The sequence below is a fragment of the Solanum dulcamara genome, chromosome 4, assembly GCF_947179165.1.
Source record: "Solanum dulcamara chromosome 4, daSolDulc1.2, whole genome shotgun sequence".
NCBI lineage: Eukaryota > Viridiplantae > Streptophyta > Magnoliopsida > Solanales > Solanaceae > Solanum > Solanum dulcamara.
This window is the reverse complement of record NC_077240.1, coordinates 68,312,145-68,326,519: the sequence shown is the minus strand read 5'-3', so window position 1 is coordinate 68,326,519 and position 14,375 is coordinate 68,312,145.

The following is a 14,375-nucleotide window of genomic DNA, read 5'->3' as shown; positions in this document are numbered from 1 at the left end:
TTAGAGTAGCCTTTTAAGTTTTAAAAGCTAGGTTTCAGACTGAAGTTATGGATTTTGGGAGCCATTGGGTTAGAACTTTGGGCTTGTACGCTGGGCTGAGTTGTTTATTTTGAGTTCTTGCCATTCGTTAATGTTCACGTGGTGTTTGCATGTCCTTTGTGGTTATTTGGACAGTGTTCAGATTATGCTAGGAATTGTTATGGTGGTTTAGGATGGGTAGGACACCCATGATGACTAAAGAGTCTTGAGTTTGGAGTATAAAGCAAAGAATTTGACTTTGGAGTTATTCAGCAGCTCCTCTTGTCCGTTGGTCCCCTAATTCTGAGAAATCTATGTGGTTTTGGTTTATCTCGAGTTACTTTATTGAATTCAGTTGAGTTTGTCCTTGTTCGATGGAAGTTAGTATCGAAAGAGAGGAATAGGAAGTTGGGTTGAGCTATGAATGAGAAAAGTAAATTTGAGAGTTTTCCGATGGCTGAATTCTAGGTTGGCGTTGCCTGACCCAAGAAGGTATCTATAGGTCTGGCATACCTTGCAAGCCTAGATTTCTAATCTTTTCATGCCCTTGGATTCTTTTCTACCCTTTGACTTTTGAGAACGAAAGTCCTTTTAGTAGTGGATGACTTACTGGCACTAATAGTTCGGTTGTTTGGTCATTTATTTGGGTTTTACGCCTATTTCCCTATTGTGGAGCTCTTGGAGTTTGAATGGTTGACTTTGGTCAAAACTCTAGAAAGAAGACCTCAGAATGGAATTTTGATAGTTTCATCCGCTCTAAAATGGCTAAATTAGGCTAGTAGCATGTTCGGCATGAGTATCAGGGCAATCAGTGTGAGTTTGGGGCCATTTGTTTTAGCCTTCAAGCTTTAGCTTAAGGTTGACTCTGGTCAACATTCTTGGAAAACATGGTTAGATTAAAATTTTATCAGCGTGGTAAGCTCTGGAATGTCGAGTTTGGTTTAGAACGACCTTTCATTCGTGTTTCAAGGCTTCTAGTCTCATTTTAAGCCTCTTTATAGAATTGGCAAAAAAAAAATATTTTGAGGGGGGACCACATTTTGTTGAAACAACCTTGGATGGAAATTTCGACTACGCAACTGAGTCTGAAACATCAAATTTAATGGGGTAACATAATTTGTTTGCTCGCACGGGATTCTGAATGAATTTTGACTACCCCACCAGAGTTGTGAAAGTTGCCAAAACCAGCTGATGTGCATCAGCTAGCGTAGACCCATTTTGGTGTTTGCGTTCTCCCCACCTAGGCCGCATTTGCGGAAGCCATGGTCCTTAGTCTCCGCATTCGTGGGCATGAGGTCGCGTCGAGAAAGCTTAACGAATTGTCCACCACATTTACGAGGTCCCTACCATATTTGCAGTGTTTTGGGGCTTAGCCTCGATGTTCGCGGACCTCTTCCTTCGCGTTCACAGAGAGCAATTCCTTGGTCTTTTAATTAAGACTAGTGACGCAAGCTAGCACGAACCCCATTTCCTTTTCTTCGATTTTAGGAGCTAGGGAAATCCGATTTGAGTGATTTCAAGTCCTGTAAGTTCGTATTTATTGTCGCTAAATGTTGGTGTGTTTAAGGGAGTGTGAAAGGAGACGTTTTGAGGTAAATTCCTCCCCAAAGGGGCTTTCCTAGCTTACTTCAAACTTTAATGGTGTTTTATTATGTTGGGATATTTTCTCTCATTTTGGGCATTGATTTTGCCCCATTTATGGGTACAAGCTTAATAGTGCATTTAGAACCTTTTTACAACATTGATTTTGGGATTCTCGGTGCAGGTCCCACAATCCTGTTTTGACCCAATTTTGGATCATCCTCCAAAAAATGCAATTTTTGTGTTAAAACGTCTGTGTTGATGAGGTGATTGATATTTTGATAGCATGGAGGCAATTGTTGTGGCTCCAATTGCACAAGCAAGTGTACGTAGTCTCTCAAGTAGTAAAGCGGCTCTTTCAAGCCAGATATCGAACCCAAAGTGACCTTGATAAGACAAACAGTTTCTTTCAAATGCCTACACTAATTATAGTTATGCAATGAGTTTAAGATTGTTTGTTACTGATTTTTGGAAGTATAAAAACTTTCTCGAAGTGAAGACAATGCAATAGTTATGTATATTAATCAGACTTTAAGAGATTCCAGGGCTATAGCATAACGTGAAATCAAGTTTACTATTATTCAATCTTAGTTTCCGATGGGTTATTTAATTACTGATTCAAAGGGTTAATAATCCAATTATGGTTTTCTGACCTATAATTGCCTATCTTCATTGCCAACCTAACTACATCATTGATCGATAATAGGTATGAAACAATAAAAACGCATTTAACTATTATCCTTTATCATAACCAAATGTGGTAAATAGGTATGTGTCATAAGCATCCTATCTACTAATCACGCTAACATATATTAGTATGAACACATTCCTTCCATTCTTTGTTCTATCTACTTGACCTCTTCAGAATTCAAGATAAACAACACATATATCTAAATGCTGGCCAAACATCAAAATCATAACCACAAGACTGGAAGAGTAATTAGAATCAAAAACCCATCTTCCACCAAGTTTAAATGCTATTAAACCATGTTTCGTAGCTATAGCCCCAAAATTTGGGTGTTTAGCTACTCATATGTAAATAACAACATCAAGGAATCAATTCCATACACATTAAAATACAATAAAGGAAGAAAGGAACCTAAGATGTTTTTGTGCTTCTCTTATTCTTTCTTCTTTCTTCTCTTCTTTTTCCGCCTCCAAAAACGTCTTCTTGTCTTGCCCTAGCACAAGAAACTATTTAAAGTGCTCTACTCTTTCAATTATTAAAGGGTAGAATAATAAATAATTGGAAAGTTGATGGCACAGCAGTGGGGCATCACGCCACTATCGTGCCCAAAGTATATCTGAAGAATTTCACTTGGCACTGCAGTGAGGCATCGCGCCACTATCGCGCCCAGAGTATTTCTGAAGAATTTCGCTTGGCGCTGCAGTGAGAGATCGTGCCACTATCGCGCCCAAAACATGCCTCAGTAGTTTGCATCCTGGTGTATCGCCCCACTAGAATCTGTGCAGGTTTTGACGCTGCAGTGGCGCATCGCGCCACTATAGCGCCAGGACCATTTTTCCTGCCTTTTGCTTTGCAAACTTCCTGCATATGTTGGAACTCATACCTTATTGCACACTTGCTTGATATTTCATCCAAAACACATCATTTGACTTCAATAACTTCTCAGAATGCCACACAACAATGGCCAAACATAGTGCATGGGCTTATAAATGCGCCCAAGATCACCACCCCCCACTTAGACTTTTGTTCGTCCTCGAATAAACACCTGAATTGAGAGTAGACGTTGATCCTAGCATGAACATAAGGCATTCTGTCTCAGATATATCTTGAGCACCTGGCTACACATGTTCAATCATCTTAATTAGTTCAACACCTCTTAAACTCAAGAATTGACTCTATAATATAGCAAACCCATATGCATCATTTAATTGGACATTCTATAGATTATCAAATCCTTACAATTTAACATGTGCTTCTCACTACATCGAAATGCCCCCAAGCACTAGAGTATATTTGTGTGTATATTGCAAAGATAAAAAAAATCACTCACTCTCTCGAACGATTTCATGTGCAACACAAGGATTTCCATAGGCTTGCCCTTCGTGTTTCGCTCTACTAATACAAGAATGCAATAGTTTTAGGATTGCATAGGTCTTCATAGGTTGTGATTTAAAATGGTGGGACGATAAGAATCATTATTTGGTACCTTTCTTAAACACTTCAATACATCACCCTTCTCACCATTTTTTTTGTAGGATTGATTAAACTGCAAAGTGAGGCTCGGGATAAGAGAGTATTGAAAGCTTGGGTTTAGTATAAAGCAAGGGAAAATAACCAAGTCTATCTAAGAAATGCCTAGTTTCTTTCCTAAACTATACAATATTTATTTTGTTTTGCATACACCCCGGGCAAGTTCTAGCTCTCGATATGTCTGCACTAAATACATACAATCCTCACTCCCACATAGCACATGTACAATTGAAGGATGATAACTATTGAATGCCAACTACACAATCATATGAATTAAAATTAAGCATGCATCACCTAAGTCAAATACAAGAATTTAAGTGTCTTAAACTAGTCATTTCATTTCATAACATGCCTTCCCTCACATGCATAGCCTAGTCAGACATTTTCCATACAAACAGACTGAAACACATTATTTTTTGTACGGTTCAAAAGGGACTATCCTTGGCTAAAGAACCGAAAACAACTACCAAGAAACCCAAAATGAAAAATGCACTAAAATAAAGTTTCTACAAAGGTACAATAATCAATTCCAACTCTCAATAAAGTTTCTACAAAGGTACAATAATCAATTCCAACTCTCACCCCACACTTAAACAAAGCACTGTCCCCAGTGCTCTATAACAATGCATAGTTTTAAGAGTGAAAGAAAGAACTCCCTGCATAGCTCAGTCATCATCTCCTCCAGTTATGGTGGCTGTGTTATCTACCACCATAAGAGCAGTGGTAGCCGTATCCTCTGGTTCTTCATCTTCCTCGCCTTCTCCCACCTCTTCCATGGTGTGTTCATCATCATCCAGAGGCTCTTGAAAAGCTGGCCCTACCCTGCACATATGCATAGCACTATCCGTTAGAGGATGGCGCTCTGCTAATTTTGTCATATCATTGTCCGTTGCCGGACAACCACCAATACGCAATTGTAATTCTGCCATTCCAAACATGCGACCCATCCAACTTTCATCGCGAGCTTGTCGTTCTACAGCAGATAACATTTATCCCTGTGCTGCGTCATAACTCCTTGTTTTGGTTATGTCAACCACCTTACAAATCAAATGCGGCACCCTTGGTGCACTTAGATCGTGACTTTCTTCCTCAACTCCTTGAGCCCTCAACATTTGGGTTATTGTGCTTCCATAACAGAAATGCCACCTCTTATTGTTTCTGAATTTCAGCATATTGCGACGGATCACCGACCCTGCATTTACCTGCAACCCTTTCATCAAACGGTAAACTAGGACAACCCTTTCCTTAGTCACTTCTGACACATGCTTGCATGGTAATAAGACACTGCACACGATTTTCAACCACACCTTGGCTTCACTATTCAAATGTGAATAATGCAGCGTACTGTTCCTACCGGTGTCTTTTGCCCTCTCCCATCGTGCAATGGAGTTAGTACCACAAAGAGTATGACGAATATCTCTGTATAGTGGCTGTTCTTTCATATCTATAAATTCATTAAAATCACAATGTGGTGTCCTCAAAAACTCATTTAAACTTCTAGTTAAAAATGGATAACTTTACCCCGAACCTCTACCTTATTGGTACTGGACTGATCAGTGTTCTAATTTGCATAAAATTCACGGACAAGAGTTAAATTGCACTCACCTTGGTCTTCAAAAATGAATTGAAGACCTAGATTATAGACCATCTCGTGAATTCGGGGAAACTCCGTCTGTAGCTTTCCTTCATTCACATATTCATCTCCCATGTATTTAGCTTCTTTCTGGGAGTCAAACCAATCTAGTCCATACTGCTCCACTGCTTGCCTACCAAATCGATGTGGTGGTATCCCTGAGCTTATTTGTCTAGTGGTTGAAGAAGTCCCAGTTTTTCAGGACCTCTTGTTACCAACTCCTTAGGCCACTTGTTTTCCTTTGTATGCCATTAGAAATGAGAAGGGTAATTTGGAATAAAGAAATCGGATTCTTGGTAATATGGTTGTTTGGAAAAGTTCAAAGAGGAGAGAAAGAAGATTTAGTGATGGTTTGGTGAGGCAAATGTTTTGTGGTATAATATGTGTGTGGAGGAAGGTGATTTATAGTATAAATTAGAGTGGAAGTTGAAGGGGAAGGGTTGTGGGAGTTTTAGGGTCGGCTAGTGGAGGAGAAAAAATGGAGATAATGGAGGCAATTGAGGGAATGGAGGGTTTTGGTCTGTTTTAAACCTGATATTTAGGGTTTTGGCCCGACCCTGCTAGTGGCGCTGCAGTGGGGCATCGCGCCACTATCGCGCCTAGAGAATTTCTGAAGAATTTCGCTTGGCACTGTAGTGAGGCACCGCGCCACTATCGCGCCAAAAACATGCCTCAGTAGTTTGCCTTTTGGCGCGTCGCGCCACTAGAATCTGTGCAGGTTTTGGTGCTGCAGTGGCGCATCGCGCCAGTGTAGCGCCAAGAGCTGTTTTTCTACATATGTTTCTCCAAACTCCAGCTTGTTCTACACTGCTACCTGTTTTTTTGCACATGAAATTTTCATAATTATATAAATAACTGGGTGGGTTGCCTCCCACCTAGCGCCTTATTTTTGGTCATGGCTCGACGAAATATATATATATATATATACATATAATTGCAACATCAAACTCTATTTTTAAAGAAAATAAAATTACAAACTATAAGTCCTAAGTTACGATACACATCACGGGTTGCCTCCCGTGCAGCGCCTTATTTTCCGTCGTGGCACGACCCAGCTGTTGCCTCACTCATTTTCCAGTTCGATGGCTTCCTCTTCCCAGTTAATATCTTTACCAAAGTAATATTTTACTCTTTGTTCGTTTACCAAGAATGTAGATGTTTTCATTATATTCCACAATTCCACAGCTCCATGTGACGTTTTACGCACTACCTCAAAAGGTCCACTCCATTTGGATCGCAATTTTCCAGGGAAGAGCTTGAGTCTAGAATTGAAGAGGAGTACCTTTTGCCTAGGTTTGAAAGTGCGAGTGATGATGTGCTTGTCATTCCATCTCTTTGTTTACTCCTTGTAGAGCTTGGCATTTTCATAAGCATGGAGCCTAAACTCTTCCAACTCGTGCAATTGATTCAACCTCTTCTGGCCTGCTAGCTCTTGATTCAAATTAAGCTTCTTGATTGCCTAGTAAGCTTGATGTTCTAACTCCACTGGTAGGTGACACGCTTTACCGAATACCATTTGGTATGGGGAGGTTCCAATGGGTGTTTTGTATGCTGTTCGGTATGCCCAAAGAGCTTCATCTAATTTTTCCGACCATTCTTTCCTTTGAGCATTCACAGTCTTTTATAATATCTATTTTACCTCTCTGTTCGATACCTCAACTTGCCCACTAGTTTGAGGATGATATGTTATAGCAACTTTATTCCTCACCCCATACTTAGCCAAGAGATTCTTTACTATTTGATTTATGAAGTGTGACCCTCCATCACTGATAATTGCCCTTGGAGTGCCAAATCGAGTGAAGATGTGCTTTTTCAAAAACTTGCTCACCACTTTCGAATCATTTGTAGGAAGGGCCACGGCTTCAACCCATTTGGACACGTAATCCACTGCCACTAATATATATTAATTTCCACATGAGGGCGGAAAAGGACCCATGAAGTCCATTCCCCATACATCAAAGATTTCAACCTCTAGATTGTTGTTCAAAGGCATTTCATGTCTTCGTGATATGGTGTCCGTTCTTTGACATTGGTCACTGTTCTTCACATAACTTACAGCGTCCTTAAACAACGTAGGCCAAAAGAAACCCGATTAAAGTACCTTATGTGTAGTGCACTCTCCTCCATGATGGCCGTCATATGGTGATGAGTGGCATGCAACAAATACTTGGTGTACCTCTGCTTCTGGCACACATCTCCTCACCATTAGATCAACACCTCGCTTGAATAAATAAGGCTCGTCCCATATATAGAGGCGAGCATCATGCATAAGCTTCTTCTTTTATTGTGAGGTAGCATTAGGAGGGAACACTCCACTAACAAGGTAGTTCACAATATCTGCATACCATGAGAGATCTTGTACCTCTATTTCCAGCAGTTGCTCATCCGAAAATTCCTCTTTTATCGGCTCCTGCTCAGCCACATGGGGCAAACCCTCTAATCTTGATAGATGGTCTGCTATTTGATTTTCGCATCCCTTCCTATCTTTGATTTCAATATCGAATTTTTGTAACAACAGAATCCATATGATGAACCTTGGCTTGGCATCCTTCTTGTTGAATAGGTACCTAAGATCGGAATTTATCAAACGCATAGACCAATGCCAGCATTTCCTTCTCCGTGACCGTGTAATTGGCCTGAGCAGAGTCAAGAGTTTTGCTTGCATAATAAATGGAATGAAATTTTTCTCTTTCTTTTATCTTAGAACTGCACCCACTGCTGTGTCGCTTGCGTCACATATCAGCACAAAAGGTAACTCCCAGTTAGGAGCTAGTAGGATAGGGGCTTCAATCAGCTTTTTCTTCAAGAGTTCAAATGCCTACAAACATTCATTATCAAAAACAAATTTTACCTCTTTTTTGAGCAACCCACACATTGGTTTGGCTATCTTTGAAAAATCATTGATGAAACGCCGGTAGAATCTGGCATGACCTGAAAAACTGCGAACTCCTTTTATTGAGATTGGTGGTGGAAGTTTCTCAATCACTTCAATTTTTACTTTGTCCACTTCCAACCCATCTTTTGACACTTTATGTCCCAACACAATACCCTCTTTTACCAAGAAATGACACTTCTCCCAGTTTAAGACAAGGTTTGTTTCTTCACACCTTGCAAGTACTTTCTGTAGATAAGTACTTTCTCTAGATTTTTCAAGCAAAGATCAAAAGACTCTCCGAAAACTGAAAAGTCATCCATGAAAACCTCTACAAACTCTTCCACCATATCATGAAATATTGCAATCATACACCTCTAAAAAGTGGCAGGAGCATTGCAAAGGCCAAATGGCATACGCTTGAATGCGTAAGTCCCATAAGGGCATGTGAATGTTGTCTTTTCTTGATCCTCTGGTGCAATGGTGATTTGATTATAACCTGAATATCCGTCTAAGAAACAGTAGTATTCTTGGCCTGCTAACTTATCAAGAATTTGGTCAATGAACAGCACAGGGTAGTGATCTTTTCTTGTTGCATCATTCAACTTTCTGTAGTCCATGCATATGCGCTACCCAGTCACTGTTCTTGTAGGTATTAACTCAATTTTTTCATTGGTTATCACAGTCATTCCCCCTTTCTTTGATACACACTGAACTGGGCTTACTCACTTACTGTCAGAAATTGGGTATATAATGCCTGCATCTAGACACTTAATTATCTCTTTCTTCACAACCTCTTTTATGATGGGGTTCAACCGGCGTTGTGGTTGTGTACTAGCCTTATGTCCTACTTCCATGAAAATTCTGTGCATGCATAAAGCAGGGCTGATGCCATGAAGATCAGCCATTTGCCACCCAATGGCCTTTTTGTGCCTCTTCAGTACCTCCAGTGGTGCCTTAGACAAAGCAGATATAAGGATTACAGGTAAAGTGTTATTTATTCCAAGAAAAACATACCTGAGATGTGCTGGCAGTTTTTTTAACTCCAATTTAGGGGCTTCCTCGAGAGAAGGCTTGGGTGAAGGACCCAATTCTCTATTCAAGGGTTATACATTCTTCTTCCACATGCTAATATTTGGAATATCAAGCACATTTGCTAGCTGTTTAGCTTCCATGTCCGCTTCAATATCTTGACCCATTATGACTTTCGCCAACAGGTCATTTGAAGTAGTACATTGAGCTGATATTTCCTCATCAATAATGGTTACAGCAAACAGCTCCTCATAAATTGTAGGCAATTTCAGTGCATGATATACATCAAACACTTCCACTTTATCATGTGCTCTCATAGTCAATCTACCTGAAGCCACATCAATTAGTGCCCCGCCTGTTGCTAAGAACGGGCATCCTAAGATAAAAGGAACATCGAGGTTCGGCTCAAAATCTAAAACGACAAAATCAACAAGAAAGATGAGGGATCCTACTTGTACCAAAACATCTTCAATGATACCATCAAGTCTAGGTACAGAATGATCCACTAATTGTAGCAAAATAGTTGTTGCTTTAAGTTCTCCCAGGCCTAATTTCTTAAGCATGGATCTAGGCATTAAGTTGATACTAGCACCCAGATCACAGAAACCTCTTGCATTACTATATTTACCAATGGTTACCTGCACCGTGAAACTACCTAGATCTTTTAGTTTGGCTGGAAGCTTGCTTTTGTTCAAGATTCTTGAACTACACTCTTCAGTGAGTGCCACAGTTGCAAATTCAGCTAACTTGCTTTTATTGGCCACAATATCCTTGACGAATTTAGCATACTTTGGGATTCCATGTAAAACATCAATCAAAGGCAAATTAATTTGCACATGTTTCAACAAATCTATAAACTTTGCAAAATATTCCTCTTCTTTCTTCTTTTTAAATTTTTGAGGAAATGGAGGAGGAGGTTTTTTCTTTTGTTCCTCTATTGCTTTTGAACTGCTAAGTTCACCTTCTTGACCGACTTGCTCTTTTCCTTTTTCCTCTGCCGATTGTGCTTTGGGAGCCAATTCAGTGAGTGGACGACCACTACGAGTACTCAAGACATTCACCTGTTTGGGATTGGGATCAGTGTTACCTAGTAAGCCCTCTTGTTGGCAAGAACTATGTGCACTTGCCAATTGCCCAAGCTGTTTCTCTAAATTTTGGGTAGCCAGTTGATTTTGTCGGACATAGGAAGCTAGCTTGGCTTGGTCTATCATAATTTGTTTTAACATGTCCTCAACACTCATGCTTCCCGATTTTCTTGATCCTTGATCACCTTGACTTTGAGCATTGTATCCTTGACTAGGATTATTGTATTGGTGTCCACCTCCTTGTGGTCTGTATTGAGTTGGCCCTTGATGATGATTTTGTTGATTTCCACCCCATAAGAAGTTAGGATGGTTTCTCCAATTTGGGTTGTAAGCATTTCCATAGTTTTGGTTGCCAACACCCTTAGGTGCATTACCTATAAAATTTATTAATTCTGGATTTTCTCACAATATTCGGCCACATGCTCACTGTTTCCACATGACTTCGCACCACATATGTTGTTGTTGAACTATGCTCACTGAAGCCTGCTGCTGTCCTTTTGCTAGCGTGTTGAAATATGTTGTCATCATATTTTGCATTGCTGCAATTTATGCTGTCAATGCAGTTACTGCATCAACCTTTAACATGCCTGCTTGTTTTTGGGTGACAGATCTAGCATTTCCTCTGTTCCACTCCGGATTTCCTTGGGATATGCGATTTAACAATGTGTATAACGCATTATATGTTTTCTCCAAGGCTTGCCCACCTGCAGCTGAATCAAGAAGAATTTTGGTGTTGGGTTCCAACCCTTGCATGAAGGTATGGACCAATACTTTGTTAGCTTGATAATGATAAGGGCAACTAATGAGTAATGATTTAAATTTGTCCCACGATTGGTACAAATTTTCTCCTAACTTTTGCTTGAAGCTCAAAATTTCAGCCCTCAACTTAGCCGTCTTCCCCGAAGGGAAGAACCTTATAAGAAACTTGCGGGCCAAATCATTCCATGAAGTGATTGAATTTGGTGGTTCTGACTTCAACCACCTCTTGGCTTCTCCTATCAAAGAAAAAGGAAACAATGTTAGTCTCACATAACTAGGAGATACCCCAATTGGCCTGTAAGTGTCGCTGATCTCCAAAAAATTTTGGATGTGAACTTGAGGATCTTTATGAGGAAATCCCGTGAATTGTCCATTAGAGTGCAACAATTGCACCATGTTCTGTTTTAATTCAAATCTCCCTCCAGGTGGCGGTTTCTGAATGCTGGAGGTAACATTTGCAATGAGTGGGACTGCCACATCACGTACTATCCTAGCTGCCATGGCTACAGGGAGCTCCTCTAGCAAGACCTCTCCTTCTAAATCGTGATTTTCCGCCAGATTTAGTTTATGTATTAAGTTTTGCGAAGCCGCTGTTCGCCTTTTCTGATGAAAGAATCGTTAAGGCTCGGATAACGGATCTACAAGCTCTTTGTCTCTATCCAGTGTAATGTTTAAGTTACCTGAGAAAATTTACAACTAAGACCAAGTTGTTAACACTAGCACAATCAACATAGAAAGTCAATTTTCCTAATTTCTAAGGTCTCTGGCAGCGGCGCCAAAAACTTGTTGTGGCTACAATTGCACACGCAAGTGTACGTAGTCTCTCAAGTAGTAAAGTGGCTTTTTCAAGACAGATATCGAACCCACAGGGACCTTAATAAGGCAAACAGTTTCTTTCAAATGCCTACACTAATTATAGTTATGCAATGAGTTTAAGATTGTTTGTTACTGATTTTTGGAAGTATAAAAACTTTCTCGAAGTGAAGACAATGCAATATTTATGTATATTAATCAGGCTTCAAGAGATTCCATGGCTATAGCATAACGTGAAATCAAGTTTACTATTATTCAATCTTAGTTTCCGATGGGTTATTTAATTACTGATACAAAGGGTTAATAATCCAATTATGGTTTTCCAACCTATAATTGCCTATCTTCATTGCCAACCTAACTACATTATTGAGCGGTGATAGGTATGAAACAATAAAAACGCATTTAACTATCATCCTTTATCATAACCAAATGTGGTAAATAGGTATGTGTCACAAGCATCCTATCTACTAATCACGCTAACATATATTAGTATGAACACATTCCTTCTATTCATTGTTCTATATACCTGTCCTCTTCCGAATTCAATATAAACAACACATATATCTTAATGCTGGCCAAACATCAAAATCATAACCACAAGACTGGAAGAGTAATTAGAATCAACAACCCATCTTCCACCAAGTTTAAATGCTATTAAACCATGTTTCGTAGCTATAGCCCCAAAATTTGGGTGTTTAGCTACTCATATGTAAATAACAACATCAAGGAATCAATTCCATACACATTAAAATACAATAAAGGAAGAAAGGAACCTAAGATGTTTTTGTGCTTCTCTTATTCTTTCTTCTTTCTTCTCTTCTTTTTACGCCTCCAAAAACGTCTTCTTGTCTTGCCCTAGCACAAGAAACTATTTAAAGTGCTCTACTCTTTCAATTATTAAAGGGTAGAATAATAAATAATTGGAAAGTTGATGGCACTGCAGTGGGGCATCACGCCACTATCGTGCCCAAAGTATATCTGAAGAATTTCACTTGGCACTGCAGTGAGGCATCGCGCCACTATCGCGCCCAAAACATGCCTCAGTAGTTTGCATCCTAGCACATCGCACTACTAGAATCTGTGCAGGTTTTGACTCTGTAGTGGTGCATCGCGCCACTATAGCGCCAACACCATTTTTCCTTCCTTTTGCTTTACAAACTTCCTACATATGTTGGAACTCATACCTTATTGCACACTTTCTTGATATTCCATCCAAAACACATCATTTGGCTTCAATAACTTCTCAGAATGCCACACAACAATGGCCAAACATAGTGCATGGGCTTATAAATGCGCCCAAAGATCAGCAATAGGAATTGATTTTAGAGAGGAAAGCTATAGAGAAGTGAACTTGTAGTGCGTGTGTTCGCCTTTGAGGTAGGCTACGATCTCCTTCCTTTTGATTGAACTTTACAAGGTAGTGTATAGTATAAATTACTTATGGTTTGGATTATTTGTGATGGGTTAGTCTCGATTCTTAGTTTATTATTTCTTTATCTCGATATTAGCCTTAGGCTAGGTTGCTTTTACGAGACTTCCAGTCCAGTTGGTAAGATTATTGATTATGCCTTAGTTTGGCCTTAATTAACCTATTTTAGGTGAATTGCTCAATGTTTATGGTGGTTGGAAGAATTGTGTGCCTTAAAATTGAGTTTAGGTTGAGCATTAGTAGATGTAGCCATTGTTGGTGGAAGTTTCTGAGACTTAGTGTCTTTCTCTATTATAGCACCTATTTTAAAGCCTTTATGCAAAAGTTTTCACCCAATTAGGCTTGTGAATTAGGTTAGAGCTAGAATTCTCTATGCTTTTCTTTTTTTGTTGGGCGGGGTTATCTGTGTTGAAATCTCAAGGTTGTATTCCCAGATGAATCTGGATGTATTGATTGACTAGCTGATCACTTGTTTCCTCATTTCCTACTCCTTTTTACCCAGTTAGGATTGAGTTCCCTTTTGGGATTTTTGTTGATTTAGAGGAGTAGATTTGAGCCCTAGGCCTTGGTTAGAGGTTAGTTTCATATGCTAGTCCTATTTCTATGCTCTAGAGGGTAAGGTGATTATGGCGTCATTATTATATGTGATTGTGCTTATTGTTTGGATGCTGGTGATGGAATGCATTGCATTGAATCATTGTTTTCTCACCGATGTAGTCGAACCCAGTGTATGCATTGGTTCTTGGCAATAATTTGAAAAAGCTTAGTTGTAACCCAAACTATTTTATACCAATTTTCGAATGGGGCATCGTACTACCTTTATTACTACTATTCTTCAGTTAATAAGAGGCATTGAGCATGCGTTCATTCTATGATTTTGGTTCAGTAGGAGAGAGTTCCCGACCATTTCTATATTAATTTGACTATTAATCTCT